Below are 4748 nucleotides of genomic sequence, written 5' to 3'. Positions count from 1 at the left end.
GAGCTCCTTTATTTTAAACTTTTCAAGTTTACATTCATTTTGACATTTCAAAACTTGACTTCCATCCCCCTCTTTCGGCAGTTCTTTAAATTAGTTTTGAATATCTTCTGCGTATCCAAATTAACTTAATCTACTCATTTATTCATCTTCTTCAGATACATACTCTTATAAAGCCGCAGGTTGTTACAATAATCCTGCCAATGTTTTATTCTGTTTATAATTTATCCGTAAATAGTCAATAAATCATTTCCATTCACCTACAGCAAAGTTATTATTAATGCCCGGTGCCTCCTCTTCACACAACAAAATGGATTACTTGATCCTATCGCTTTTGTCTGATTCTCTTGCTGCTAAGTAGACCTCATACTTTTATCTGCTGGCTTAATCCACCAGCTGCCCACTGGGTGTTTTTCTAAAAACCCACCTTCTAGCAGGGAGACTTCATCAGGCATCTCTTTTTCCGCCTTTATGAAAATTTCCATCAACTGAGAAGAAGCAAGAGATTCCAGCATGATCCAGACCCTTATTTTTGCCACCTGTGTGCTGCTTTGCCTAGATCTCAGCCTGGCAGGTAAGTCTAATTCTGGTGTAACCGTTTACATTGAATTGCATTTGCCATTTTAGTGCCCATTCGCTCAGTTTGGAGAGGTCCTGTGAGAGCTCTTCACAGTCCCTTTTTGTTTGGAACTACAATAATAATAAAAGGGACACGGGTGGCGCTGTGGCTTAAACCACAGAGCCTAGGGCTTGCTGATCAGAAGGTTGGTGGTTCAAATCTCCACGACGGGGTGAGCTTGGTTGCTCGGTCTCTTCTCCTGCCAACCTAGCAGTTCGAAAGCACATCAAAGTGCAAGTAGATAAATAGGTACCGCTCCAGTGGGAAGGTAAATGGCGTTTCCGTGAGCTGCTCTGGTTCACCAGAAGTGGCTTAGTCATGCTGGCCACATGATCCAGAAAAACTGTCTGTGGAAGCGGACAAACGCCGACTCCCTCGGCTGGTAAAGCGAGATGAACACCGCAACCCCAGAGTCATCTGCGACTGGACCTAACGGTCAGGAGCCCCTTTACCTTTACTAATAACAACAACAACAACAACAACAATAATTTTATTATTTATACCCTACTCATCTGGCAGGGTTTCCCCAGCCACTCTGGGCGCCTAAACATTTCCACATCCAAAAACATTTCTACGTCAGTTTGTGATTTTCCTCATGGAAATTCATAGAATAGAATGGTCGTGTCAGAATGCACCACGTGGGTCATCGAGCCCAACCCTCTGCAATGCAGGATTTTTTTGCCCAACATGGGCCTCAAACCCAGAACCCTGAAATTAGGAATCATATGCTCTACAAACTGAGCTATCCCTTCAGCATTTTAGTGTGCATTTCTTTAAATTTTGTTGTTGTTTAGTCGTTTAGTTGTGTCCGACTCTTCGTGACCCCCATGGACCAGAGCACGCCAGGCACTCCTGTCTTCCACTGCCTCCTGCAGTTTGGTCAAACTCATGCTGGTAGCTTCGAAAACACTGTCCGACCATCTCGTCCTCTGTCGTCCCCTTCTCCTTGTGCCCTCCATCTTTCCCAACATCAGGGTCTTTTCCAGGGAGTCTTCTCTTCTCATGAGGTGGCCAAAGTATTGGAGCCTCAGCTTCACGATCTGTCCTTCCCGTGAGCACTCAGGGCTGATTTCCTTCAGAATGGAGAGGTTTGATCTTCTTGCAGTCCATGGGACTCTCAAGAGTCTCCTCCAGCACCATAATTCAAAAGCATCAATTCTTCGGTGATCAGCCTTCTTTATGGTCCAGCTCTCACTTCCATACATCACTACTGGGAAAACCATAGCTTTAACTATACGGACCTTTGTTGGCAAGGCAATTTTGGCCAATACAGGCATTTTTGCAAATCAAGTTTCCCAGTTATAATGCATTTTATATGTTGTTTTTCACTTAATACTTAAGTGCAAACCGAACCAAATTTCTCAACGCACACTAGACGTAGACAACTCTGATTTTGCCATCACATCTCCTCAACAGGAACTGGCTTCTTGACGGATCTAGCTGTAGGATATTGTTACATGCACACTTCCCTTCTCCAAGTGTGACTTGGTTCCAGGGGATCTAGTCCTTACTCAGAGTTTGGTTTCCTCGGAATAAGGTTACATTGGAGATTGGCATTTTGTAAAATTTGTATTTATTTACAATTATGCAGGTTGAGCACAGGTGGAGGCTCACAGAATTAGCACAACAACAGATGCTGCTCCCCATGAGGTATTTTTTTTTGGGGGGGGGACACTGCACCATAAAGATTCTGCCAGATCTCTGACTCAGCTTTTCCACCTAGAGCCAAACTTCGCTAAGTCAGGACTGCTTGTATTTCACCCAGAAGAAGATGGAGCACGTTCCATAGTGAAAATAAACATGTAAAAAAGTGCATTATACATGGGGATGCGGCTTAGCAAAAAATGTATACACATACAGTATTAGGATAAATTAGCACCAAAATGATAATGTATTTTTTTGGGGGGGGGTGGGATTGCCAACAGATGTGGAAATGCGGAAAATAGAACTTAAGGTTGGAAAAATGAGAGCTGGAGAGAAACCAACATTGACAGATTTGCCCAATGTGTGAAATGGCTCCATGTTAGGTAAAGGTAAAGGACCCCTGGGCGGTTAAGTCCAGTCAAAGGCAACTATGGGGTTGCGATGCTCATCTCGCTTTCCGGCGTTTGTCCACAGACGGCTTTCCAGGTCATGTGGCCAACAGGACTAAACCGCTTCTGGTGCAACGGGACACTGTAACGAGTGCCAGAGCACTCACGGAAACACTGTTTACCTTCCTGCCACAGCGGTACCTATTTATCTACTTGCACTGGTGTGCTTTCAAACTGCTAGGTTGGCAGGAGCTGGGACAGAGCAACGGGAGCTCACCCCGTCGCGGGGATTCAAACCGCCGACCTTCCAATCGGCAAGCCCAAGAGGCTCAGTGGTTTAGACCACAGCGCCACCCGCGTCCCCACATTAAACCCAAACAACAGGGTTGTTTCTAATGTATCTGACCTGCACTGCTTCCTGTGACAGAGCGCACCAGATGCTACAGCTGTCTCATGAACTACCCTGGATCTGGGTGCGTAACTGGAGGAAAGGCATGTTTGGCCGACCTAGACAGAGGACAGAATTGTATAACGCTCCATTTTTTCCACGGTAAGTCGTGGTCCCGTGACCACACATTCTTTCTTCTGAATGGGCATTTTGTTTTTTTTGTTGCCCCGTCACGAGGCAACTGTCTCGCTTTGCCAAATGGTAGAGCCAGCTGTGGAGCAGGTTAGATAGATAAGATAAAGATTTATTCGTACTAGCCAATGGCCATAGCAACAGTAAAACATTACAGTATATGCAGAAAAGGAAATTTGATATAAGAGCACTGAATCATTGATATAAGTCCATCAGTTAGTGTCTTTTTTCTGATTGCCCCTGCTATGAACCTAGCAACCTTTGCAGCTATCTGCTCATTTTGATCTGATAGAAGAAAGGACATTGTGGCAGTGGTTGAGCGCCCTGGGATGGTTAGTATGAGTGGGGTGATGATCTCGTTCCTCAGCTCTTTGTAGAGAGTGCAAGACAGGAGGATGTGTGCCGCTGTTTCGGTGCTACCGTCTCCACAGGGGAAAAGACGTTTCTCAGGCGGGATCTTTTGGAATCGACCCTCCAGTACCTCAGATGGCAAAACATCCAGTCTTGCAAGTGTAAAAGCACAACTGTATTTTGGGATAATAAGTTTGTGCAGATATGGGGCCAGAGAAACAAAATGGAGAGGTGGAAAATGAACATACCAAGGGCAGAATTTCCTTATAGTGGTCTGGAGCAGGTTTGAAAGTGTTCTGAGTAATGTGCCCCCCCCTCCCTGAGCCCTAACAACTCTCAACCATGCTCCATCCCCCACGTACCCCCCCACTCGCCAGTCCCCTATAGTACAATCATAGGATTGTAGAGTTCAATGCAGAAGTCGGCTGAAGCATCCATGACAGGTGGGCAGTCAACCTCTGCTTAAAAACCTCCCAGGAAGGAGAGTCCACAGGAGACCATTCCATCTCCAGAATGGAGACCGGAAGCATCAGTCTCAAATCTAAACTCCGTATTTTAGTACCACCGTCCGGATAAGCCATCCATATACAGTGGCACCTCTGGTTACATACTTAATTCGTTCTGGAGGTCCCTTCTTAACCTGAAACTGTTCTTAACCTGAAGCACCACTTTAGCTAATGGGGCCTCCTGCTGCTGCCGCACCACCGGAGCACAATTTCTGTTCTCATCCTGAAGCAAAATTCTTAACCTGAGGTAATATTTCTGGGTTAGCGGAGTCTGTAAGCCGAAGCGTATGTAACCTGAATTCGTATGTAACCTGAGGTACCACTGTACATGCAAGGGTAGCTCACCACTAGCCTTGCATTTTATTACCTTTTTGCAGAAGAACAAGAGCTGTTGCGTGTCCAGGGTTGCACCAGGCCTGGTATCGACGTCTGTGGCACAGAACAGAATAGCGGTGACTATACCATCAAATTTGAGTGCTGCGTGGAACCGGAGATGTGCAACAGGGTTTTCTGGGAAAGCGGTACAGATTATCCCGAGGATATGGATTCGTTGTGATCAGTCTCCAAAGCCATCAGAGAAGGACCTGTGGGTCGTGCTGCTTTCCTGACGCTCCATCATGTGTGTGCACACACTGGCGTACCCCTCTCCCCCCCCCCTCACT

At 46.0% G+C, this 4748-nt stretch overlaps 1 long non-coding RNA gene across 1 annotated transcript; it reads left to right on the top strand.

Annotated features, from left to right (window-relative positions):
- The first annotated feature begins 449 nt into the window (after window positions 1–449).
- LOC310838156 lies at window positions 450–4602 on the top strand. The gene is made up of 3 exons (XR_014560738.1): window positions 450–571; window positions 3077–3199; window positions 4464–4602. It is a non-coding gene; the product is annotated as an uncharacterized lncRNA (long non-coding RNA).
- Window positions 4603–4748: the final 146 nt, after the last annotated feature.

This window comes from Podarcis gaigeae (assembly GCF_964106915.1).
Source record: "Podarcis gaigeae genome assembly, chromosome: 2".
NCBI lineage: Eukaryota > Metazoa > Chordata > Lepidosauria > Squamata > Lacertidae > Podarcis > Podarcis gaigeae.
This window is presented reverse-complemented; position numbering and strand designations above follow the sequence as displayed.